The 27,934-nt window shown below is 43.2% G+C and overlaps 1 protein-coding gene and 1 long non-coding RNA gene across 4 annotated transcripts in view; one reads left to right on the top strand and one right to left on the bottom strand.

Annotated features, from left to right (window-relative positions):
- Window positions 1-27,934, bottom strand: part of ZDHHC14 (zinc finger DHHC-type palmitoyltransferase 14) — a 312,504-nt gene that overhangs the window by 200,852 nt on the left and 83,718 nt on the right. The gene's annotated exons all lie outside the window — the stretch shown is intronic.
- Window positions 415-26,578, top strand: LOC116418796. Its single transcript, XR_004228953.1, has 3 exons — window positions 415-473; window positions 1,078-1,311; window positions 25,395-26,578. It is a non-coding gene; the product is annotated as an uncharacterized LOC116418796 (long non-coding RNA).

Raw genomic sequence — 27,934 nt, 5'->3', positions numbered from 1 at the left:
GTTTCAGATTACATTTTCTGACTGTCCTTACAGGATGATGGTGCCTGTTAAACAAACACATCCTCTACTAGAAGCAACACAAATTGAGGGTTTGGACCACAGGGCGAGTGACTTTCAGATGCAAGGACTCCCAAAGTGAATGCCCTGAAATCCTCGATTGAGTTCAAGACGGGGAGAAACCCGGCTCTGTGGGCTCCCTACCAGGAGATTCCCAGACCTGAAGTCTGATCACAGTGGAGTAGAGAAGATCAGCCAATATTTTCTCCAAACCAAACTTCCTTTCATACCCGCCTCCCACTACAATTAAGAAGCAAGTTGGTGCCAAACGCCAGGCAAGGTCTGGCTGGAGAGAAGTGGGTGCTGCCTCTGGGAAGGGAGGCCTCCCAGGACGTGGGTGGGGTTGCGTGGTGGGGATGGGATGCCTTCTCTCTGGGAGGGATGGTGTGGATTCTCAGGTCCTACCTGGGCTGCAGGTGAGTAGAAACCACTCCTGAGAAAGAGTCCACAGCCACCAGGCAGCAGAGGGCATGATCTCCAGCACATGGCTCCCACTCCAGAGTATCCTGGAGCTGGGAAGGGGTAGAGGCCTCCTGTGAGAGCCTCTGAGACCTGGAAGGGGCTGGAGAAAGAGCAGCTCCGGGGGACCTGCCTGGGTGGGAGAGGGCACAGCAGATAAACAACACCTTGGCTGCCGGTCATGAGGCTGCCGGTCTGGGTCCTGACATCTCCCTTTAGCTCTTGCCTCTGCCTAATAATAATAATACTAAAAATAACAACGACAACCATGAGATTTAGAAAAGCTCTGATACCAACCATGCACCAAGCCTTGTGCTGCTGGAAGGGAGTATGCATAGCGGTTAAGTGCTCTGACCTGGGGCTTCATCCCAGTTCTGCCATGCACCAACTGTATGGCCTTAGGCCAGTCAGCATCTGTACATGAAGGATATTAATCATTTCTACTTAAGAGGGTTGTTATGAGAATTAAATGGTATAATGCTCACCAAGGGCATGTAGTAAAGGTTCAGTAACTACTACAAGTTGATATCACATTTTTTCTTTATTTTGGATTTTCTTTAGTCCTTACAGGTTTGCAAAGAAATAGTGGAGAGAAGACCAGGTCAGTGAGACTCCAAATGCCACCCAGGCCCTCTCCAGGACCATGCTGGAACTAAGTCACCCAGCAGAATGGACCAGCTGACCTGCACCTGGTCTCATTTTCCCTTCAACCTCTCTATCCAACTGCATCTCCCACCTGCCTGAAATCCTTCTGGGATCAGCCCCATGTCCTCCAGGATGATACCCACACTCCCGGTAAGGCGGCCAGGGCCGGGGTCCAAGGGGTTCTTCTACATCCCCTAGCCTTAGGGACAGGGGTGGAGAGAGAGAGAGGAAGAGCTTGAGGTTTGGTGTCACAAAGACCCAAGTTCAAAGTTTGCTATTTTAGTTATTACTTGTGTGTCCAGGAGTTGCTGAATCTTTCTATGCTTCAGCATCTTCACTTGCAAAAATGCTGCTAACACCTACCAATGCTGTAGCTGGGCTCAGGCCTGCAGGCAACAGCAGCCACTGCCATAAGCGCCTCCCCAGCCCACCTCCTGCATCCTCTTGCGTCTCCTCACCTCATATGAGGCCCAGTTCTCAGCTCGCCACACTTCCTTCTGTTTTCTTCCCTTTACATATCCTGTTCCCTGGGCCTCGCCCATCCTTGCCACGCCTGCCCTGCCTTCCTTCTCTGCCTGGCTAAATCATATTTCTCTTTGACACTTCCCTTCCAGCACAACCTCCTCTGGGAAGGGCTTCCCTTGGGCTCCCTGTGAGTCCCCACAGCAGGGGCAGGCTTCTTCTGCCACCCTGTTCAGAGGTCTGTTCTGTTTCTATCTCCCCCTATCTCAGCATCTCCTATCTCTGGACCCCAAGCCCTAGTACTCGGTAGGTGCTCAACATGTGCTCATGGAAGTGAGAATAGAAATATCTATATAAATGATTCAAGATCTAACTTGGACAATTAAAAACACACACACAGAAGTGAGGATCCGAATTTTAGCATTTCATAGCTAGAAAGAATATTCATATTTGTCTTATCCATTGCTTCATTTTATGAGAAGATGTGTCAACTGGAAATTTGCCGACTGCCCAAGATAATACAGGTAGGAGATGCTGTGCTTGGCAAGTTTAATGGAACTGAAATACTGAAGCCATGGCTGAGTGTCTACCACCTGGCCAAGTTCAGAGGTATCGGCATAGTGATGTGATTGGATATACCAGCAGGCCGACTCTCTTACATATGGGAGAGGCTTGTTTCTCTTAGCAGTCACCAAGAACAACCTAGAGACACCCTACAGAGGCCCAGGGCCACTTACTGAACTAACAGCATGGAATGATAAACACCACGAAATAGAATTAACACAGTCACCTCATTGCCTAAGTGCGAAATGGAAAAAAAACAAGGAGGATACCAGCTTTAGAAACATTCTTTCTTTTGGGCGGGGACCACGTCTCACTCTGTCACCCAGGATGGAGTGCAGTGGCCCGATCTTGGCTCACTGCAACCTCCACCTCCTGGGTTCAAGCAATCCTCCAGCTTCAGCCTCCCAGGTAGCTGGGATTACAGGTGCGTGCTACCACACCCAGCTAATTTTTTTGTATTTTTAGTGGAGATTGGGTTTCACCATGTTGGCCAGGCTGGTGTCGAACTCCTGACCTCAAGTGATCCACCAGCCTTGGCCTCCCAAAGTGCTGGGATTATAGACGTGAGCCACTGCACCCGGCCTTAGAAACATTCTTTATAGACTTTTTTTCCCTTCAAAAAAAAAAAAATTCAGAAATAGGGGAGATACAAGGGTAGGTTTTAAATTATGTAATTTTTAAAAAGATTTAGCCTTTTAAGAGTCAGTCACTGGGGCTCTGCCCATCTCTGCCAGAAATGCAAAATCAATGTGGAAAAAGTGGGACAGGGAGAAAAGCCATAAAGCCAGAAGAAAAATGAAAACAAAAATCTAATCACATAAACACATGGGAAAATCTAAAGAAATCACATTTGGGCTAAGACTCAGAAAGGAAACTTTTACATACAAGGAAAGATGTGAGCAGTATGAGAGAAACCACATTCCAAACCTTCTTGCTCCTATACTTCCTCGTGGAGACCTTTCCACCAACAAAACTGCCTCCCTGGGGTGGATCCCGGGTGTGTGCAGAGGAGGAAGCCTCCTGCGTGCACGAAGCTCAGTCCCTGCTGCAGTACAGGATACCACGGGCACCCCCAGGCCCACACCTCCCAGTGCTGTTGTACAAGTTCATGAGTGATCAGGCTCAGGGCCTCAGGTTCATGTCTCGGTCCAAGAGTCTATAATTCCAACATCCACCTAATTTTATTTTATTTTATTTTATTTATTTTTATTAGTTTTTTGAGACAGAGTCTTGCTCTGTTGCCCAGGCTGGAGTGCAGTGGTGTGATCTCGTCTCATGTCAACCTCCGCCTCCCGGGTTCAAGCACTTCTTCTGCCTCAGCCTCCCGAATAGCTGGGACTACAAGCATGCGCCATCACATCCAGCTAATTTTTGTATTTTTAGTAGAGATGGGGTTTCACCATGTTGGCCAGGCTGGTCGCTATTATTTTTAAGGAAACCAAATCTTCCCAATTCTATCAGCTTCCAGAATTATAATTCAGTAGGCAGTTTTCAAAGGCAGGGCTTCTGGCCGTGGTTTTGTTCAATTGTGTTTGCATTCCACATCCCTTGGGTACCTTCCTATTTTTATTTTTGTTTTTATTTTTAAGAAAAACTTACCGTTTATTACCTTACTGTAAATCACAAAAATCACCTATGGTAATTGCAGTGTAAATGCTGAAAAAGTTTTCGATTGCCTGAAAGGATTATTTCTTTGTAAAATACTAGAGGAAAAACTGTTTTTTCCCCTAGAAAATTTTCTAATAAAAATGAAGAATTTTTTTTTTCTTTTAACTTTCATTTAAGGTTCAGGGGTACATATGCAGATCTGTTATATAACTATATTTGTTTATATATATACATATATGTAACCTCATGTCATAAGAGTTTGGTATACAGATTATTTTGTCACCCAAATACTAAGCCCAGTAACCCAATAGGCATTTTTTTCTGATCCTCTCCCTCCTCCCACCCCTCCAACCCTCAAGAAGACCCCAGTGTCTGTTGTTCCCCTCTTTGTATCTATGTGTTCTCATTGTTTAGCTCCCACTTATAAGTAAAACCATGAGGTATTTGGTTTTCTGTTCCTGTGATAGTTTGCTTAGGATAACGGCCTCCAGCTCCATCCATGTTGATGAAAAGGACATATCATTCTTTTTTGTGGCTGCATAGTATTCCATGGTGTTCATGTACCACAGTTTATTTATCCAGTCTACCCCTGATGGGCATGTAGGTTGACTCCATGTCTATTTTTAACTACACAGAAAGATTTGAGATTACAAACAGAAATAAAGAGAGCACTAAGTCATGCATCTTAAAGATCCCCAAAACAGAGAAGTCTGGCTTCCTCATGCAGCAAGCATGTGCACAACTACACATGTGCACACGTACAACATGGAAGGTCCATGGATGCAAAGGGGCTTTACCCACCATCAAACCTCCTGAGCCACTTATATGTAATTTTGGCAGCAAAAATAAAAATTGCCCTTCTAGCAGAGGGACTCTAGGAATTAGCTGGTAATAATCATGAAATGGTTTAAAGAGCTGTACTATGTCTCAGCAAGGCCCATCATCATCATTTTTCTTGTGAGCCTACCTTCACTTTGCCATTTTACCACTGTGATTTTATGTAAAAGAAAGCACATCACCAGTTCAGGGGGAAAAACATATTTCATCCCGGTTGAAAGGTATTTCTCCTATGAAGATGAGCCTCATGGACAAATAGCGCACTGCCCGAGGCTCCCAGTCAGACACTGTGCATCAAAGCTGCTGTTTTGTAAGGCAGAACAATCTTTTGCAAAAAACAAGACCAGCATGAAATGCATACTGAGTGTCAGCAGGGAGAAAAACCAATATTTCTAAAGAATGAGTTGATTAAAGAAGGGCTGAGATAGCAGGGTTTACTTTGCTTCTGTGCAACAACACACTGTATTGATATACCCTGCAAGAGAATCACATCAAAATGCTGCCCAGAGAGAGAAATATGCTTAAAAATGTAATCAGCACGCTTATAGCCACCAGGTCTAGGTCTTTCACTGGCATGTGATCACATCTTGCCTGGATTCACTCTGAAATTATTTTGAGGGCCAGGCCTGGTGGCTCACGCCTGTAATCCCAGCACTTTGGGAGGCCAAAGTGGGCAGATCATGAGGTCAGGAGTTCAAGACGAGCCTGTCCAACATGGTGAAACCCCCATCTCTACCAAAAACACAAAAATTAGCGAGGCTTGGTGGAGCGTGCCTATAATCCCAGCTACTCAGGAGGCTGACGCAGGAGAATCGCTTGAACTCGGGAGGCAGAGGTTGCCGTGAGCTGAGTTGGTGCCATTGCACTCCAGCCTGGGTGACAGAGCAAGACTCCATCTCAAAAAAAAATCATTTTGACATTCTAAAACAATTAGGTGTCATCCAATTTAGACTTGAGAAGAAAGCGAAATGTTCACACTGAGAGCAACAATTCAGGCCAATTAAGCTGGGGCCTGGACAGGCTGTGAAGAGATTGTTGATCAGCTTGAAAGTAAGACAGATTATTTAAGGGAGAAATAGCAAATGAAATACAGATATTGGAGCCAGGCGTGGTGGCTCTTGCCTATAACCCCAGCACTTTGGGAGGCCAAGGTGGGCGGATCACCTGAGGTCAGGAGTTCGAGACCACCCTGGCCACCATGGTGAAACCCTGGTCTCTACAAAAAAAAAAAAAATTAGCCAAGGATGATGTGGCACATGCCTGTAATCCCAGCTACTTGGAAGGCTGAGGCAGGAGAACCACTTGAACCTGGGAGGCAGAGGTTTCAGTGAGCCGAGATCCAATCCAGAGCAGGCCACTACACTCCAGCCTGGGCAACAGAGCAAGACTCCATCTCAAAACAACAACAACAACAACAAAACAAATATAGACGTTAGGTGTCCTCACTTTACTCCAGGCATTCAAACCAAACATCTCCAACTGGCTACTATCAGAGGCCAAGTTTATATTTTGAAACAATTTCCCAGAAAACTGCAACTCTCAGAACGTAAAGAAAATCATGCACTTTTTTGCAAGCTTTCTTTCCGTGAAGTAGTATCAGTGGGAATGTTTCATGGAAAGAACTGATCAAGTTATGAAACAAAAGCTTGCCTTGCTTAAACAACTCATTGCGATGTACTCTCTGAGCTCAAGTCTTCTCTGCCCCACCCTCTGAACTTGGCCCCACTCTTGAGCCAGGAAAGCTCTCTTCAGGACCCAGCCATGCACCTCTAGTTGCTTATAATCTAATAAGAGAAATAAGATAGATGGGTAATAGGTAGGTAGGCAGGTAGATAGATAGAAAGAAACAATTCTAAGCATTGGTGCTATTGAGCTTTAGGAATGGTGCAAAAAATAGGGACTAAAGTAATATCAAGAATGAATCCCCATCACTCATTCCCAACTAGGGTAAGCACTGAGGAGTTCCTGGAAGAGGTGACACTTGTGTTAGGTATAATTACTACAGGTAAGTTTCTACAGGTGGAGGTGGTAGGGTTTTGACAGGAAGGGGAAAAGGCAAGTAATGGAGGAAGTGATTCTAGGTGCAGGAACGATTTGAACTAAGGTGGGAAGGCTCCAAGGCTGCACAGAGAGGTCATGAGAACAGCTTGTCTGAATCAGGGGGTCGGTGGGAGTGCAGGAGAACAGGCCAGGCAGGCGGATGAGGCCTCCTCTTGACCAGCGCCTCACTGTACTAGTCACATCACATGCGGAAAAGATTCACTCATAACAGCTCAACCTCTCTCTAATTAACTGCCCATTTTCTGTGTTGACTTTCAAAAAAGGAAAAATAAGATAAAAACACCACCTTAGCAGACATAAGTTACTCATCTACAGAAAGTTTGGCCTCAATCTCCAGAGATTATTTAGATAAAATGCAATAAAAATATCAATGATCTCTCCATGTTTTACATGGAAATAACAAGTGGAAGTGAGGAAACATCACACATGTAAGCACATATACAATTTCAGAGCTAGAGATAATGTGATAGATGATTTGGGTTAGCTCCAGGCTAAAATAGAAAACAATGGTTTCGGTTGAACAGCACAGTTTCAGGGTTTTTCAACAATCTGTTTCAACTTACTTAGACAACTTGGTGATTCTCCAGCTCTTGTAACAAAACAACTGATATCCATGAACAATGCAAAACACATTTTTAAAAAACTGTCAAAATCTTATTTTCAAGATTGGAGAATAAGGAAAATATAATATTTATACCCCTTTTGTTGAAATATGAAAATCTATTTTATCTCACAAAAGCTGAGGATGCCTGTTCAAACATTCTCTGAGTACCTGACCCGGAATCAGGAGCATCAAGAAGTACTAGTTATACTCTTAGAAGAACCAAGGTCTGGCCGGGCGCGGTGACTCACGCCTGTAATCCCAGCACTTTGGGAGGCCGAGGCGGGCAGATCATGAGGTCAGGAGATCGAGACCATCCTAGTTAACACTGTGAAACCCCATCTCTACTAAAAAATACAAAAAAAATTAGCCGGGCGTGGTGGTGGGCGCCTGTAGTCCCAGCTACTTGGGAGGCTGAGGCAGGAGAATGGCCCGAACCCGGGAGGCGGAGCTTGCAGTGAGTAAGATCGCGCCACTGCACTCCAGCCTGGGTAACAGAGTGAGACTCCGTCTCAAAAAAAGAAAAAAGAAAGAAAAAAAGAAGAACCAAGGTCCATCACGGCAATACAATTGTACCCTCAGATTGGGCTTTTCTTAAAACCATGATCATCTGATCCAATCCAGAGAATGCTACGGGTAGCACAGTGGGAGCCGTCTACCGGGTGCAGGTCATAAGCGAGTTCACCAGCTGGAAGGAATTTAAATCCATCAAAAGCCTGGCCCAGCCGGGCACAGTGACTCACGCCTGTAATCCTAGCACTTTGGGAGGCCGAGGCGGGTGGATGACTTGAGGTCAGGAATTCAAGACCAGCCTGGCTAACATGGTGAAACCCTATCTCTACTAAATATACAAAAATTAGCTGGGCATGGTGGCGAATGCCTGTGGTCCCAGCTACTCAGAAGGCTGAGGCAGGAAAATTGCTTGAACTCAGGAGGCAGAGGTTGCAGTGAGCCAAGGTCACACCGCAGCACTCCAGCCTGGGTGACAGAGCAAGCCTCTGAAGAAAAAAAAAAAAAAAAAAAAAAACTTGACCCAAAGTCTGTTTGTTACCCAGCATTGCCAAGGACAGATGAATGGAAGAAATGTCAGTGATGAAATGCTCCCCTTCCCCAGGGACCACTCCCAGTATCCTCCCTTGGTTCACCACTGAGCCCAACATGTCCACCACCTGTCAAACAGTTCACTTGCTCTTAACAGCAACCTGTGACATAGGCAGGCCACTGTTGTCCATTTGGCCCTCCCAATGTGCCTGCAAACCAAGCTCCCCTACTCCCCGAGGATCCTGGCAGCTTCCCCTTTTTCCTCTTTGTGTGAGCACAGTCTAACCCAGCAAGGGCTGTCTACTTTCACTCATGGAGGTGGGAAGGCTTGTCTTATCAGATTCACGTTGAAACCACAGAAATGGCTCAATCATCAAACCACCACTGGCCTTCCAGCTCTCTCTGGGCCAGGAGGGGACTGGGGAAGTGTCTACTTGGGCAGGCCCACTGCACAGCTTTGTTTTTGCACAACTCTACTTCATACATATCTGGGATCGAGTGAATTCTTTCCCTTGGCATATATGTCCTGATAACAACTTGATCAGGCTTAAAGATAAACACGTCTACTTCTGTTTACACCTTTGAGAAGTAGAGCCAACCTCCTGTGAGCTCAGAAGCTTTTGGCAAAAGCGATGGCTAACGAGGTATTTAAACTGAGGGCTGTTCCTGTGAAAAAGCCTGGGCACTTCAGAAAGGGCAGGGGCACATGGCAAATGCCAACAGGAGGGCATTTCCAGGGCCTGAGAGTGGTATCGGGGGCTGCCTGAGAAGAAGGACCTTCCACTCCCCCTGCTGGAAATCGATTGTGAGAAATTAATATCCCAAAGGTGGTGATATCCAACTGAAAATATGAACACAGTAAAAAACTTAAGACACATAAAATAAAAGCAAACTGTTACACTGTACTTAGGATGTGCCAATCACAGTTCTAAGACATTTATATATCTGTGTTCATTTAATCCTCAAAACACTCCTATGAGGTAAGTGCTATATCCCCATTTCCCATAACTCGGGGCACAGAGTGGGTATGTAACTTGCCCAAGGTCACACAGTTGGTTAGTGGCTGAGGTGGGACCTGAATCCAGGAAGGTGGACTCCAGAGTCCATGCTCTTAATCACAATGCCATGCCAGCTTTCTGACAGGTGGGTGATAGTGGGGATTACAGGGAGGAGAGATCTCCAGCCCAACACAGTTGACTAACATTATGTCTCCCCACAGACTTTTCCCTGGTGTCACTGGGTTGGTATGGGAACCAACCCAGGTCATGGATCTGGTGCACCTGCCAGAGGCTTCATGTAATTCATAGTTTAACATACACACTCTCTTCACTGTTTCACTTCACGTGGTCAAACATCTTAAATGAAATGGTATGGAAACAATCTTTCATTTAATTTTTTTCTATGACCATTATTAAATTATTAAATATAATGGACACTGGCTGGACATTTACTAAGTCCCAGGCACTATTCTAAGTGTTAGGGATATAAAGATGAACTTTCTAGAGGCTGATATTTGGAGCCAGTAACACAGAAACAACAGGAAAATAGCAGAGTTTAGACAACAATATGAACTAATAGTTTCCTTCATTCCTTCTTGGAACCTCTCTAGAAATTGTAAAGGTGCCGTTTTTTGACCGTCTTGTGTGTGGACAGGGCTAGTAAAAGCCAATCGAGTCATTCACTCCATGGAAAGTCACTTTCAGCAAAATGATTAGAAGTAAAGAAAATAGAATGTGAAAACGGAAGTCTTAAATCTGAACCTGGAATTGCCTTTTTAAAAAATAAGTTATAAAATTACCCCTGTGGTTAACTTTGGGAAAAGGTAAGAGTGTAAGATTGTGAGATTGTTGTAAGAGAAACATAACAGTGTTGGTAAAATTCTAATTCTGAGACTTGGAGGATTTGTGACTGCTCATTTTAGTACTATGCTTCATAACTTACAAAGATTGTATCAAATAATACATAATAAAAACTCTATCATTGTCCAATTTTTTTAAATCATGATTGCTTCAAAGTAGAAGGTACTGAAGACTTAATGTATTAAAAATTCCTGAACACATGTTTAATGCAAAGTCTGCCAATGATGTGGTCTTAAATTAGAAACTTCTTATTAATCCAGGATGTGGCGCTGAACCTAATTACCTAGCAGCTCTGTTTTAAAGACAAACTAATTTAAATAGACAGATATATCAACTGAATGGCAAAGCGTATTTAATTAAAGTCTACTAGAATAAAAACTCACAGCACCAAAACGTAACATAAAATTGTTAGCCATTTTACTTACCTATGTCAAAAGAAAGTTAACATCATTCATACAACAGTATGACAAAACTCAAATATACTAGTGGAAAAGTGGGAAAAACCTTTCTTACATTCCTGTTCCAGTAACATAAATAACTGACAAAGATCCTAGAGGCAAAAGACTGTTACAACTTTCTAAACATAAATAAATATTGCAGTTGTATGGTGCAGAGTTATGCTATGGTTCCATATACCACAGGTCTGGAACAGAGAAAAATTTCAAATAATTATTTGAAATTTTACCTTTATTGTAATCCATCTTTGCCAATGTCTGCTTAATAAGGACTGTTTAGCCAAATGAGTTTTTTTATAAGGGTGAGTTTAAAAGAAAAAAAATAAATGTATCAAAAAATAAAATAAATTTTGCCAATATAGGCCAAGAAAAACAAAACAGATGGTTTTAGGACATTTCTACGTTTATGGAATATATTTAAAAATCAAAAGTGTTAGTTCTTTGGTGAAGTCTCGAAAGTTATCTATATTTAAGATCATGCTGTCTGCACAAACAACAACTTATTTTCCTATTTGTGTTTTGTTTTGTTTTGCTTTTTGTTTGAGACAGACTCTCACTCTGTCACCCAGCCTGGAGCGCAGTGGCACAGTCTCGGCTCACTACAAGCTCTGCCTCCTGGGTTCAAGCAATTATCCTGCCTTAGCCTCCCAAGTAACTGGGATTACAGGTGCATGCCACCACACCTGGCTAATTTTTGTATTTTTAATAGAGACGGGGTTTCACCATGTTGGTCAGACTGGCCTTGAACTCCTGACCTCAGGTGATCCGCCCCCACTTAGCCTACCGAAGTGCTGGGATTAAGGCGTGAGTCACCATGCCCAGCCTTATTTTCCTATTTGGATGCCTGTTATTTCTCTCTCTCACCTAGTTACTTTGGCTAGGACTCCCAGTACTATGTTGAATAGAAGTGGCTGAGAGTGGGCATCTTTGTCTTGTTCCTGATGTTAGAGGAAAAGCTTTCAACCTTTCTCCATTGAGTATGAGGTTAGTGTGGGTTTGTTATATATGACCTTTACTGTGTTGAGGTACATTCCTTCTACACCTAATTTGTTGAGAGTTTTTATCATGAAAGGATGTTGAGGTTTGTCAAATATCTCTCTGCATCTATTGCGATGATGATTTTTGTCTTTATTCTGTTTATTCTGTTAATGTGGTGTGTTATATTTACTGACTTACATATGTTGAACCATCCTTGGATCCCAGGGATAAATCTCACTTGATCATGTGAATGATCCTTTTGATGTGTTGTTCAATTCAGTTTGCTAATATTTTGTTGAGAATGTTTGCGTCTATGTTCATCAAGAATATTGGCCTGAAATTTTCTTTTCTTGTAGGGGCTTTTTCTGGCTTTGCTATCAGGACACGCTGGCCTCATAAAATGAGTTTGGAAGTACTCCTTTCTCTTCAGTTGTTTGGAAGAGTTTTAGAAGGACTAGTATTGGGTTGTCTTTAAATATTAGGTAGAATTCAGCAGTGAAGCTATCAAGTTCTGGGCATTTCTTTGATGGGAGACTTTTTATTACTGATTCAATCTTTTTACACATTATTGGTTTGTTCAGGCTTTCTAAGTCTTCATGATTGTCTTGAAAAGTTGTATGTGTCTAGGAATTGACCCGTTTCTTCTAGGTTATCCAATTGCTTATGGTAGTCCCTTATGATCCTTTGTATTTCTAATGATATCAGATGTAAGACTCCTCTTTTATTTCTGATTTGAGTCTTTTCTCATTTTTAGTCTATTTGAAGGTTTGTTAATTTTATCTTTTCAAAAAACCAACTCAGTTTCATTTATCTTTTCTATTGTTTACTAGTCGTTATTTCATATTGCTGTGATCTCTATTATTTCTTTCCTTTTATTAACTTTGGGCTTAGTTTGTTATTTTTCTTCTAGTTCCTTGAGGTGTAATGTTAGGTTGTTTATTTGGGATCTTTTCTCTTTTTTGATGCAAGTATTTGTTGCTACAAAAGTCCCTCTTAGGACTTGCTTCACTGCATCCCATAAGTTTTGATATGGTGTGCTTCCATTTTCATTTGTCTCAAAATATTTTAAAAATTTCCCTTTTAATTTCTTTTTGACCCATTCATCAAAGAAGAAATTGGTGGTCTAAGGGCATGTTGTTTACTTTTTACATCTTTGTGAATTTTTCTGCAATTCCTCCACCAAAAATCTGTTAAAACTAATAAACAAATTCAGCAATGTTGCGGCATACAAAATCAACAGTGTTATTTCTATATACTAACAATCAGTGTTGTTTCTGTACACTAGCAATGAATCACCTGAAAAATAAATCAAGAAACTATCTCATTCACAAGAGTTACCAAAAGATACTGAAATACTTAGGAATAAATTTAACCAAGGAGGTGAAAGGTCTGTATGTTGAAAACTATAAAACACTGATGAAAGACACTGAAGACATGAATAAATGTAAAATATTCCATGTTCATGGATTGAAAGAATTAATATTGTTAAAATGTCCATACTACCTAATATGATCTACAGATTCAATGCAATCCCTATCAAAATTACAATGACATTTTTCACAGAAAAAAAAAAATTCTAAGATCCATATGGAACCACAAAAGATCCCAAATAGCCAAAGTAATATTGAGCAAAAAAGATGGAGGCATCACATTACCTGCTTTCAAAATCTACTAGAAAACAACTGTAATTAAAACAGTATGGTACTGGCATAAAAACAGACATATTGGCCAATGGAACAGAGAACCCAGAAATAAACACACACATTTTCAATTAATTTTCAACCAGTTTCCTAAAACACACAAAGGAAAAAGGATAGTCCCTTCAATAAATTATGCTAGGAAAACTGGATATCTACATACACGTGAATGAAATTAGACTCTCATCTATGCCATATACAAAAATCAACTTAGAATGGATTAAAAGTTAAATGTAAGATCTGAAGAAGAAAACAAGGGTAAAAGCTCCATGACAATGATCTGGAAAATAATTTTTTGGATATGACCCCAAAAGCACCAGAGACAAAAACAAAATAGACAGATGGGGTTACATCAAACTGAAAAGCTCTGCACAGCAAAAGAAACAATCAATAGAGTGAAGAGACAACCTACAGAATGGGAGAATATATTTGCAAGCCACAAACCTAATAAGGGGTTAATATTCAAAATACATAAGGAACTCAAACAATTCAATACTAAGAAAACAAATAACCCAATTAAAAACTGGGAATAGACATTTCTCAGATGAAGACATATGAACGGCCAGCAGGTACATGAAGGAATGTTGCATATCTCTAATCATCAAGGAAACGCAAATTAAAACCAAAACGAGATATCACCTCACACCTGTTAGAATGACTATTATCAATAAGACAAAAGATAAGTGTTGGCAAGGATGCGAAGAAATGGGAATCTTTGCACACTGTTGGTAAGAATGTAAATTAGTACAACTATCATACAAAATAGTATGAAGATTCCTCAAAAAACTAAAAATGGAACCACCATATGATCCAGCAATGCATCTTCTGGGTATATACTCAAAGGAAAGGAACTCAGTGTGTCAAAGAGACATGTGCACTCCCATGTTCATTGCAGTATTATCGCAATAGCCAAGATATAAAACAATCCAAGAGTCTATTAACAAACGAATGAATAAGGAAAATGTGGGGCTGAGCACAGTGGACCACACCTGTAATCACAGGACTCTGGGAGGCTGAGGCAGGTGGCTCACTTGAGGTCAGGTGTTTGAGACCAGCTGACCAACATGGTGAAACCTCATCTCTACTAAAATTACACAAAAATTAGCCGGGCCTGGTGGTGGGTGCCTATAGTTCCAGCTACTCAGGAGGCTGAAGCAGGAGAATCGCTTGAACCCAGGAAGCGGAGGCTGCAGTGAGTCTAGATGGCGTGCCATTGCACTCCAGCCTGGGTGACAGAGCGAGACTCCGTCTCAAAAAAACAAAAAAAAAAAAAAAAAAAAAAAAAAAAAAGAGAAAAAGAAAGAAAGAAAAGAAAAGAAAATGTGGTATAGGTTGAATTTCCCTTATCCAAAATGCTTGGGACCATTAGCACTTCAAACTTTTTTTTTTTTTTTTTTTTTTAAGATTTGGGGATATTTGCATATAGATAATGAGGCATCTTGGAGATGGAACCCAAGTCTCAACATGAAATTCATTTATGTTTCATATATACCTTACACATGTAGCCCGAAGGTAATTTTACACAATATTTTAAACAATTTTGTGCATGAAAGTTTTGACTGTGTTTTGATCGTGACCTGTCACATGAGGTTACGTGTGAAACTTTCCATTTTTGGTGTCATGCTGGCACTCAAAATGTTTTGGATCTGGGAGCATTTCGGATTTTGGGTTTTTGGATTAGGAATGCTCAACCAGTAAGTATCATGTAAGTATTCCAAAATCTGAAAAAACTCCCAAATCGAAAATACTTCTAGCCCCGAGCATTTTGGATAAGAGATAGTCAATCTCTTATCTCTTTGGATAAGAGATATTCAGCCTTAGAAAAAGTAGAAAATCCTGTTATTTGCAACAACACAGGTGAATCTGGAGGACATTACGTTAAGTGAAATAAACCAGGCACAGAAAGACAAATACTGCATAATCTCACTTATATGTGGGATCTTAAAAAGTGAAACTCAACTAAGAAGAGAGGAGAATGGTGGATTGTCAGGGAGGGAGTCTGGAGAAATGTTGGTCAAAGGACACAAAATTCCAGTTAGACACGAGGAACAGATTCTATTGTGCATCATGACAACTGGAGTTAATAACAATATACTGTATTCTTAAAAATTGCTAAAAGAATAGACTGTAAGTGTTCTCACTCCCACAAAATGATAAATATGTGAGCTAACACATGCATTAGTCTAATTTCATCATTCCACAGTGCATACATATATCAGATACCATGTTGTATACCATACATATACACAATTTTGTTCATTAAAAAAGTGACTACTACTCTTAAAATGAATCACAGATTTTTGAAAGCACCAGTTATCTTGTTATCTTTGCTTTTCAAAGCAAAATATTAATTTTATTCAGGAAGCAACAGAATATGGCATAGTCCATCACAGCACTGGCTCACAGCACCTCCCATCAACACTATCAGGGATACAGTTGGTACTCGTATTGTCTGAACCTGGCTCAATAAATGCTGGAAAATTTCCTAAGTTCCTAAGAGCAAAGCTGCCCTTTGTAACCACATGTAATGACCACAGAAGTGCCTCTCCCATTAGGCCCTTCATTTCTCTGGAGTAAGTTTGTGGAGTCACCACTTCTATCTAGAGCATGTGGTGCTCTTGTAGTACCATCTTGTAGCAAAGGGGCAAGAATAAGGAAAGGAGAAAATCATTTCTTGGTTGATTTTCAGGAGAGTCACATAGTAAGTGTGGATTCTGGCTTAACAGGAGTGCATAATTGTGTTTTCTCAGCCCACTCCCAGAAGCAAGCCTCCACTCCACTCCACTCCACTCCACACATTATTTGCTAGGTCAGGCAGCATAGTCTGAAGTTGCAAACAGAATCCCAGCACTTGGTCCTCGGAGACACGTGCACCTGCTGGATAAACATTTATTTCCCTGCAGAGGGACCATTCCAGTCCACCACATGGAGATAAATGTCTATCCAGTGAGTGCATGGCTCTAAATGTCCAGGTAGAAGTGGGTTGGTTTCAAGGTCCCAGGTCTCCTCCTGGGCTGATGGGAAACCCATTTCTGTCCTGTAGCTGGATCCCGCAGCTGCCGTCAGCCCGTAATAGCCACCACGACTGAGAGGGGCCCACAGAGACTGCTCAGGCTGCAGGACATCCTGACGGGAAACAGGCCTGAGCACCCCGACCCTTCCTCAGCTCACCCCAGAGTCTCCCTTGGTTGGTGGCAGAGCAAGCAGGATGGGGAGAAGGGGGTGCCAGGACTGCGTTTCCTAGGCGCAGGTGAACACTCACCCTGCCTTTATGCGGGTGCACACTACTGGCCACGTGCATGCTAATCAGAAAGTAATGGCGAAAACGCCCAAGTTTCACCTGGTGCCAGGCACTGTCCTGAGCAATTTAAAGCATTTCATTTGATACTTATGAGGAACTCCGAGGGAAGGGGCCCCGAGGGAGGGAGCATTGGAACCCCCACTTCACAGAGGACGGAATGAAGACCAGCTCCCTGGATCTGGCCAGAAAACATTGGCCACACTGCCTCTGAGGGGCACTTCAAAGACTGACACGATCTTACTTTTGTTTCATTCCCACTTGTCCGGCTTCCAAGACCGTCTTCTCTCCCTGGATGCTTTATAACCAGTCAGCTCAGCAAAGTAGGTTTGGTTTTCTTACAAAGGCAGCCATTTTCCCAGCTATTGGGCCCTCTAACTCTTTAATTTGAGCTAGCTCCCTCCTGTGACAACATCTTCCTTCTCATAGAAGGCAGCATTAACCGACGCGAAACCGCTTGGCACAGATGCTGGAATTGCCCTGTGAAGACCCGTTGTGCAGTGCAAATTTCCTTTCCTCGGGGGTTCTGGATGGGTAGGGGGCAGCAGGTGTGTCTGGTGTCGGCGGGCGGGGGAGTCCAGCCCACACAGAAATCACCGGGAAAACGTGAGCGCTGCAGGCCTGCCCACCGTAGTCAAAGCTGAGTCCCTCACGAGTCCTGTTAGTTCGTTCACTTGACAGACACATCTTTGAGCCCCTCCTGCCAGGCGCAAAGCGCAGGCTGTGGGGAGAGCATCAAAGTGCAGATTCCCGGACCCCACACCAGTTCCATCAAATCAAAGTCCTGGGGGTGGGAATATGAGTATCTGAGCTTTAAATTAGGTCCTGGGAGAATCTGAAGACCATAGACCTCTGTGTCAGGGGCTGGAAGAGACCTGAAAATGACAGGAATGCAAAGCCATGTTTCTCATACTCCTGGTCCTCAGGTCCCTGGGAGAGATTGACCTGGTATCCCACCACTAACTACTGAAGACGACTGACCAGTTGCTCCACCAGCTCGCCAGGCTAGGTCTGAAGGGCCCTCTACTCCTTTCCCAGCTTCACCAGGCCTGCTCACATGTGGAAACCACCATAACACGTGTGTGTATAGACTTTACTGGCCAAAGACCATCTTCTATTAGCTCTGCTTTCTAAAACACTTAAACCTGTCTCTTGCCCAGTTTCTTCCACTGGGTTCATGAGCTGGAGACAATCTATGTAGTATTAGCCTACCATGATATTAATGTATCTAATTTTAAATTTTCTTAATAGTTTCTGAGAGTACCAATAAATGCATTGAGGATATTTTTCTATCTGTAAAATAATAGTGTTTAAAACTATATAAATAACATGGCAGAACATTCATAATTTAACAACTCTGATACAACTGCCATTTTTCATATTTTCATTTCCAGTCTTTTGTCACCTGCATTTATTTTAACATACTTGTGATCAACGGATACCTTTAGCGTTTTGACACTTTTTCAATCCATATACTATCATGGGCATTTTGCATGTTGATACATAACCTTCCTTATTAGTTTTATAGCTGCATAACATTTCACGAAGTCATTATGTCAGTTTACTTAATCTCAGGAGCAGTGGCTCACACCTGTAATCCCAGCATTTTGGGAGGCTGGGGTGAGGAGATCACCTGAGGTCACGAGTTCGAGATCAATTTCCTTAATTATTCCCCTGTTGTTGGACATTTAATTTTGGTTCCTTCCGGTCTTTCAAATATATAAGTAGTAGCATTTTAAAACTTATTTCCTTCTCTTAGAATAGAATTCCAAATCTTGGCTTATCTAAGGAAAATAGGATCAAAAGAAGGTGAAACCCTGGACTTTTTTTGGCTATGAGAGAACATAATTTTTCATCGGAGGGCACCTGATAGGTTATCATTTACTGGACACTGCTATGCCAGGCTCATGGAATGCTCACAACAACACACTTCCAAGTAAGTGTTAGTCTCCATTTTGTAGCAGTAACGTAGCGACGCATGCACGGCCAGTGAGTGGGGGTCTGGGTCCTTCCGGCCTGAATCCCACCCTGTGGTGATCCACAGTAAGAGAGAGGGAAGAAGTGACAGAGGGCAGGGAGGCACACTTCAAGAGATTTGTGATGGACATGAGAGCAGTTTGCCAAATCTTTCCAGCTCTGCCCCACTTCCAGGCACCTGGTGGACTTTGCTTCTGGCCCCCTGTGATTGGGTAGTGCCACACTGAGGCCGTAATGTGAGTCACTTCCAGATCAGATCACGTAATTGCAGGTGCAATATCCACCAGGACTCTCTCCCTCTGCCACCATGACCTCAACATTTGACATGATCGTTGCTCCATCAGCCTGGAGCCCAGAGTGAGGAGCTGCAGGGCAGAATCCCAGGTGACCTGCAACAGCCACAGAGATTGAGCAAGAAATAAACTTCTGTTGTCAGGAGTCACTAAGATTTTGGAGTTGTTTGTAACCACAGCATAATCTGGCCCATCCTGCCTGATGTCTTCCAACTTCAAAAATGATTATTGCATAAGCCTCCCCTACATATAGGCAGCTTCCTTCATAAGGTGATTTGAGGAGTCCCTAGGGCACACCTGCCCCAAAACTCTGCCTGAAATACCTACCGGGAAGGATATTCATTTGGGTGAAGGACTATGGAGGGTAACACAGTGTACAACCCTAGTCATTCACGCCTTTACAGATACAGGCTCATCAACTCCATATAAGAGAGGGCAACAATTTGGTGGGCTGTGTTTAGGGACAGGATGAAGAAATGTTTAGGGCCCTGAGTTCTTGCCAGAGTGAGAACAGTCCCTTGGAGTTCAGAGTACCATGTTGGACATGTGGGCAGCTGCTTGCTATCCCAGCTGCAGTAGGCTAGACTCTGTTGCCAGATTCACCTAGTCAACAATTTTGCCTTTGGCTATCTTGTCCCAGAGAAATGAGAATCTGTCATTCACATTAAGACCTCTTCCCTCCCAGAAATACCATCTCCTGGGAAGATGTCCCTAGGGGAATAGAGACCTGGGTTTTATAGTCTTTGTCCAGGGCTCAGATGCAAGCTCTGCCATTCACCAGTTAAATGACCTTAAATCCTGTGCCACGTCTGAGCCTCACATTTTTCACCCATTAAATGGGAATCAAAATATCTACTTTGTAGGATGCTGGACTAATTAAGAGTAAGAATGTGCTTAGCACACAGTAGGTCCTCAATAAATTATTCCTACTGCTTTTGTTACAAAGCAAGTGTCTTCCTAGGCTTATCCTCTCCATAAAACAGGAAATCAGCATTATTCCTCCAATGAAAGCAAGATGACTTTACAAAAGAGCGGGGCCTCCTTCTATCTGCTTTATCATAAACTTGGACAATCATTCCGAAAACATACTTTGTCTTTTGGGGTCACGGTGTTAAGGGGAGCTTCTTGCTATCAAAAGACAGCTGTTTGCTATAGTACTCATATAAATGCCACATGTTTGCAATCCTTGAGAAGAACCTTCTTCCTAACTGGGCAGGCACTGTACCTTCAGCAGGACCCAGCAATTAAGGGGAAGGCTTGTGCTGTGTAAGCATGTCCCCTACACTGGAAGCCCTTTAACAACAGAACGATGTAAAATATCACAAGGAACGGGCTTTTGAGAATGTGCAGTGCTGTCACCATCCCTGCTACCTCCGCGTTCAGAGCCAGGTTCACTTTAGCGCACTCTGGACATTGATGATTTCCTAGATGAATTAGGTCAGAAGGGCTGATGGAAGCCAAACATTGCCTGAGGCTCCCTCCAGCGAAGCCTCCTGCCTGCTCTGTGTTCCCCTCTCCAGCCCTCCACTCAGGTTCTTTCCCTGGTACTGCCCTCGGCTCTAACTCAGGAGTTGTTAGGTTATAGTTTTCTTCTTATAGTAGTGATTTTCCAAACTTTTTGGAATGTTGACAATCTATCCTTGTTTTTCTGATGTGATGCTTTTTCTCTTATGCCTAAAGTGCTATATAGCACACACAATTATTTAATAGGATTTAAAATATTCCAGAAAGTATTCATAATAACCCCAAAGTGGAACCAGCTCAAATATCCATCGACTGATATATGTATAAACATGACGTGGTCTATTCATACAACGGAATATTATATCACCATAATGAATCACACCTGTAATCCCAGCACTTCGGGAGGCCAGAGCAGGCAGATCACCTGAGATCAGCCTGGCCAACATGGTGAAACGCCGTCTCTACTAAAAACACAAAAATTAGCCGGGTGTCGTGGCGGGTGCCTATAATCCCAGCTACTCAGAAGAATCGCTTGAACCCGGGAGACGGAGGTTGCAGTGAGCCAAGATCGCGTCACTGCACTCCAGCCTGAGTGACACAGTGAGGTTCCATCTCAAAAAAAAAAAAAAAATTAGGAATGAAGAACTCACAGATACTACAGCACAGATGAATCCTGAACGCACTATGCTAAATGAGAGAAGCCAGGTACAAAAGGCCACATAATACGTGACTCCATTTATCTGAAATGTCCAGAATAGACAAATCTATAGAGACAGAAAATAGATTAGTGGTTGCCTAGGCCAGGCAGGGGCAGGGGGTAGGACACAGGCAGTGACTGTTGGTGGGTATGGATTCCTTTTTAGGGCAATGAAAAGCTTCTAAAACTAGAGAAGAGTGATAGTAGTACAACTCCGCGTATACTAAAAGCCACTGAATTGTGTACCTTAAAAGGGCAAATCTTATGGCATGTGAATTATATCTCAAAAAGGTGCTGTAAAAAAATCTTGCAACGCGAGAATTTTATGACCTCCCTCAAAATAAATTTAAAAACTCGGGTGGTGTTTCCAAATTAGAGATGGGAACATGCCTTATCAGGTTTGCAAATTCAAACAGGAGAAGTAGGCTGGGTGGAAAGGCATGGACGGGGCAGGAGCCTTTAGTCACCTGGAGAATGAGCCTCGCCAAGTGAGGGCAGCTGCTGTGCAATTCCCACCAGGCCTCTCAGGCCCAGTATTGCCAGGTTTTACTTTTTTGATGTTGTTTTACTTTCTTTTTCTCCAGAAAAAAAATAATTTTTTTTGTTTTTTGTTTTTTGAGACGGAGTCTCACTCTATCGCCCAGACCGTAGTGCAGCAGTGCGATCTCAGCTCACTGCAACTTTCATCTCCTGGGTTCAAGTGATTCTCCTGCCTCAGCCTCCCAAGTAGCTGGGATTACAGGTGCCTGTCACCACTCCCAGCTAATTTTTGTATTTTTAGTAGAGACAGTGCTTCACCATGTTGGCCAGGCTGGTCTTGATCTCCTGGCCTCAGGTGATCTGCCCACCTTGGCCACCCAAAGCGCTGAGATCACAGGCATGAGCCACCACACCTGACCAAAAAAACAAAAGAATTTAATTTTAGTTGCAAATTTCTTATTTTGGTTTTTGCAACTAATTCAATTTTTTAAATAACACATATTTGATTTCTGCATTTACTGCTGAGTCAACAAATATTCCTGAGTGTCTCTTGTGTGCCAAGCACAGTCCTAAGCCCTGGGAATCCAGCAAAGGCCAGGGCCTCATGTATGGGCTGTGATCCTGTCAATGGGAGGGTGCTACTGTGCAGCAGATGGCCCTGTGCAGTGCGCACTGAGCTGTCCTTGGAGCACGGCACCTGGGGCCCTGCACTGCCATGGGAACCAGCATTGCTGGCAGCAGCACTTACCCAGGGAGAGGTAAGTCAGCATCCCAGCAAGCCACAGGGGCCCTCTCCAGTCTTCCCTAGAGAAGCATGAGTGTGCTCAGAGAGGTGGCTGAGGATCAGGCCAAGGTAGAATAAATTCTCAGGCTGTGGGGCCCACCTACGAGATGCTTATCTTCCCATCTTTCTCTCTCTCTTTTTTTTTTGTGTGTCTTTGAGACAGAATCTCACTCTGTCACCCAGGCTGGAGTGCAGTGGTACCATCTCAGCTCACTGCAATCTCCACCTCCCAGATTCAAGTGATTTTCGTGTCTCCGCCTCCCGAGTAGCTGGGATTACAGGCACCCACCACCATGCTCGGCTAATTTTTGTATTTTTAGTAGGGACAGGGTTTCATCATGTTGGCCAGGCTGGTCTTGAACTCCTGGACTCAGGTATCCACCTGCCTCAGCCTCCCAAAGTGCTGAGATTACAGGTGTAAGCTACCACGCCCAGCCCCCACCTCTCTCTAAATGCCCAAGTTCAGACCTCTGGAGAGCGACTAAGGCACAGAGGCCAACCTGTCCTCAGGGATAGAATCTCCTGGTACATGACATTTTAATGAAAGCCTCGTGGAACCACACAGAAGACTGACCTTGAAGATTTCCTTTTTTTTTTTTTTTTAGCATCTCTTGCTAAATAGAATGGTATTAACTATTCAGATGCCATGGTTCAATCCAGACTCCCTAGGAAAGAAGGCTCTAAGCCACCCATTTTATTTCATTTCCCGTTTTTTGTGGTTCCTGGGGAGAATGCATTGTTTTGGGGGTGGCCATTGTTTTAATGGGCTTGGGCATTTTTACCACACTCAGTAGGGACTTTCTGTCCCCCAAGAGATCTGATCTCAAGGAGATAATTCTCAGAAAAGCTCTCACAAATAACAGTGAGTCAGAACCACAAAATCAAAATGTTTTTAGCTTCAAAGTAGGCACCTAAATGTACTCTACTTGGTTTATGACAAGTTAAGAATAATCCGAAACTAACACAATCTAAAATTTAATGGCACAGCAAGAGAACTGAACATGTTTGTGCTTTTCTAAAAAGAAAATTAAATCTTTTTCGTTCATTGGTCCAACCCAATAAACAATCATTAAAATGTTAAAAAAAAAAAGAAAAAAAAGAAAAAAAGAAAAAGCACACTGCTCTTTAGAATGTCATAGGGTAGGTTAGATGGCTGTAAATTCTTTGCTGTTCCTGCTCATTGAGAGGTAAAATCTAATTGCCCTCCCCTTAAAGCTGGGCCAGTCTTAGTGACTTACTTGACCAGAACTTGAATGTGGCAGAAGCACAAGCCTGGGTCTTTCAAGGCTGGCTCAGCTTTGGTCTTGGTTTCTTGGAACACTGGCCCTAGAGGCTGGTTACCCAAGACCACCCTGCTGCGAGGAAGCCACAGCTAGTGCGCCCTGAGCTGCTCTGGTCACAGCTACATACGAGAGAGATTTGTGAGTGAGGCAGCCATGGGCGGACGACCCTGGCAGCCAGGATCAGACAGAAGTTGCAGGAAACGGCCTAACCAGACAACACCCAGCTGAACCAAGTCAACCCATGGAACCAGGAGATAGTAGAACAAAATTTGCTTTGGGCCACTGAGTTCTGGGGTGGCTTACAGACAATAGATCATTAGAATAGGCAGGAAAAGAGAATGTGATTATTTTTCATAGATCTTCATTTATAGCAAAAGGGAGAAACAGTTAATCTGGACCAATGGTAGCTTCCCATACATTCACCCTAAAATTTACTTCATAAGATACAGGTGTAATTTGAAGAGCACAAGTAATCATTAAATAAGTCAATAGTATTTACTGAATACCTACTAGGTACACAGCTAACAAGTAGAATATCTAATCAGGAATAATCTAAGTTAACAATTCCTGGTCTGAATGAATGAGGAAACTACGAAGTATAACTCTTTTTAGTCAGAAGAGAAAAGGTAAATAAATGAATTATTTCAAAGTCCTAAGATGAAAGTAACTATTCAGCATATATATTTAAGAACAAAGTTATCAAAGCATGTGTATTAAAATATACACACAAACGGAATATTTCAGGTTGTAGTCTTCTCAAGAGCAGGAAGCAATTCCATCGAACCTCTAGAAACTTCAGAACTCTAAGGTTAGAGAAGGATTTTCAACATATACGTGTAGTTGTCACGATTAAATATTTAAACATGGACGGAACTTCTATTGCAGCTTATGTTTTCATCTTTTCTTACTACAATTTTTAGAAGTTTCATCATTAGTGTCATTTATTTATTGATTTTTTGAGACAGAGCCTTGCTCTGTCACCCAGGCTGGAGTGCAATGATGCAATCTCAGCTCACTGCAACCTCCACCTCCTGGACTCAAGTGATTCTCATGCCTCAACCTCCTGAGTAGCTGGGACTACAGGCATGCGCCACAATGCCCGGCTCATATTTGTATTTTTTGTAGAGATGGGGTTTCGCCACATTGGCCAGGCTGGTCTCGAACTCCTGACCTCGGGTCATCCACCTGCCTCAGCCACCCAAAGTGCTGGGATTACAGGTGTGAGCCACCGTGCCGGCCAGTGTTAACTTTTAGATCTGACTAATGAAAGGTAAAGTGGGGAGAGATTGGGAAGAAGTGCCAGCACCATCTGCTTAGCTTGAGAATTATTTTACATCTAAGAGTATATGATCCACAGTAGCCATCTTAACCTGGCAAGGCCTTCTTCAGGTGGGAATACTGGATGGAGCCACTGTCCTGCATTCCTTTCTGATGATTCTTCCTGTAGGCTGAGTCACTGTCAGCCCCTGTGGTAAAGAGTTGGGGGTGATGGAGAGCACAGCACTGCTATGGATATACAAATGTATAGGGGCAGGGCTATACATTTTGGGGTGCTTTTAAGACCTCTGGAGGTCTTAAAATAATGATAATGGCTCATCAGAATAGGCAGGAAAAGAGAATGTGATTATTTTTCATAAATCTTCATTTATAGCAAGAGGGGAAAAAATAATGAATCTGGACTATTCAATTGTTTCTATTGAAAAACCAATTTCAATTGTTCTATGCCATGTTCCAAATGCCGAAGAGACAACAGAAACAACAGGCTGTGACATTTCTATTTTCTTATGTTCTCAGGTCTTCATTTTCCAAATTAAGCATTTCCCATGGAAGGATCTCATTTCCAGCTGCCTCACGTGCATGTCTGAATAACCAACAACTCGTGTAATAAACTCTCTATAGAACATGCACCTACGTACTTGAACTCGGCTGACCTAAGAATCTCTCTGGAAAAGAGACTGACTCCGAGCTACAATCATCTTTATGAACTTTCAGGACATTTTATTGGTAATGAAACAGCAGCATTTTCTTCTTGGTAATTCTGTGAGGGTCACAGTTAAACAACTAACCAGCATTAACCACATCTGTACTGTTCGACACAACATCCAGACCCCTTAATGGGGAACTTCAGCTGAGTCTGCAGAGACAGCCATGAGTAAAGGCAGTGAAGGGCAGGAAGAGGCCCCTGCCAGGCCCTCCAGGGCTGGGGGGCACTGGGCTGGGCACTTCAAACGGAGAACCTTAGAATCTTTTCCCACTTTGTGGGGAGCAGATTTAAGGAGCAGACAGCTAAGGGAAGATTTATAAACACAATAATTTTTGTTTCTAAGAGTTGTAATGCAAAGCAGGGATAGGCATGCTCCTCCAAAGAGGTTCTCAAAGAGATCTTTAGAAGCCAGAGAATACCACATTTCTTTGCCTAACCCAAAAGTCCTGGGAATCTTCATTTGTCAGCAGAAGCTCTGAAAACAGGGCACGGCACTACTTTTTTTTTGCCTAATGTGGTGGAAGACAGCCCCATGACAACAAAGAGAAAGAAAAATCGTTTCTCTTGTAAGTCAGAACATAATACAGGCTCATGGCTCACGGTAACTTCGCTGTTGAAATCCTTGAAGGATCCACAAGGCACTCATCACTCCAGTTAGTGATCATCTTGTGGGAACCTACAGTGAAGCTCACTAGAAAATATACTGGAAAAGAATAGAAAGGGTGAACAGGCAGGTCCATCAACTCTGAAACCCCAGAGCTAAGGAGGCCACTTGGAATTGAAGGAGGTAGATTTAGGATAAGTAAGAAAAGGAGCTAACTTTACATGGTGGTGGAAAATTCATGACATCACAGAGGACACTGAAGAGGCTGAAACTATAAATAAGCTCAGAAACGATGTAAAGTCACAGATCTATAGTGAGTCGTATCAAGGGAAATGAGGTTGTCTGACACCCCTGCAGAGTCCCCTTTGGTGCCACCATCACATGACAGACCAGGATCTGACCCAACAGAGGTTTAAAAAATTTTTTTACAAAGCATGAAAATCATCCTAAATTTGTGGCAGACTTCTAGTGTATGAGGATCTCCAGACCCAGAACCGCTCTGCCTCTGGTAGACAGGGTGCTCCAAGGCGTAGCTTCCATGACTAATAAATCCCTAACTCTGCAAGCCATGACTGTGGCAGTGCACCCAGCGGATGGATGGGAAATGCTGGAACTGGCGTCCCCCACAGGGTGGAGAGGGTGTCACCACATTGCCACCTGCCCGCCCACTGCTGCCCAGCTCTGTTCTCCAACAGGCATCCTCCAATTTTATTTCCTATCCAGAAGAATATGTCTGTCTATCAGGGTGGGGTGGAGGCTGCTAACTTCAAGACCCTAACCCAAGACATAGCTGCTGTGATAGAGAGAACCAGGAACTCAGGGGCAGGACTAGGGAGTTTCACTAATCCAAATGCCTTTGCCCCTGGGAATGACATGAGTGATGGGGCTGGGCTGTAACGAACTGTACACGGACAACGTGTTCAGGAAAGCAAAGTTCCAAAACCCACAGCAATCTGCCCTGCTTCCTTTGTCTTGCTCCAGCTGTATCCTGATGTCCCTTCTAAAGCTATTTTTAGTAACAATCATTATTCAACCAAGAGGAACAGAAATTGACATCAAATGCATTCACAGAGGGGCAGGAGACTGCCCACAGATGGCCTTTCAAAGGCCTCTTTCCCCACACCGACCTCTTCTCACCTTGTATCAGTGGTGGTTAGAAGCCTGGAACTCCTGCCCCAGTTTAGTCAAACTCAATGAGGTATTGCTTATGGTGGTGACCACCTGGGAATTTCCCAGGCCCCTGGAGGACATATGTTTTTCAGATTCTAAAAACAAAAGTCCACAGCAATGACATCAGAGTCTCCGCTATAAATTGCATGTGCATTTTAACCAGCCCTTACTTTGCTTCTTGCTATGCCAATTGCTGTGGCTGCCAGTCAGGAAAAGGAAGCCTTCTCGAGCACATGCGTGTTTTATGCATTGTCTCATACAGGAAAAAATAGATAAAGGGGATGATCTAGGTGCCTCCAGTTGCCAACTCGTGCTAGCAGGGAGAAACACAACTGGGCCTAGGACCGTGTAAGAAGGCCCGCAGCAGCCTGCACCCCTGCATCTCCTGGGAAACCCTCCTCACCTGCCGTCTCTAACCCATCCCCGGCCATGTTTCCACATGGCCCCAGTGTTAATCACATTATTTCTGCCTCCATATAACTTAAGGGTACAACTAAGAACTGCAACTCTTGAGTAAAATGACACACATTCCAGACTTCTGGGAACTTTTTCTACAGAAGAATTCCTGCATGGCAC

This window comes from Piliocolobus tephrosceles, chromosome 5 (genome assembly GCF_002776525.5).
Source record: "Piliocolobus tephrosceles isolate RC106 chromosome 5, ASM277652v3, whole genome shotgun sequence".
NCBI lineage: Eukaryota > Metazoa > Chordata > Mammalia > Primates > Cercopithecidae > Piliocolobus > Piliocolobus tephrosceles.
The sequence above is the reverse complement of the archived record's forward strand: the minus strand, read 5'-3'. Positions and strand labels throughout refer to the sequence as shown.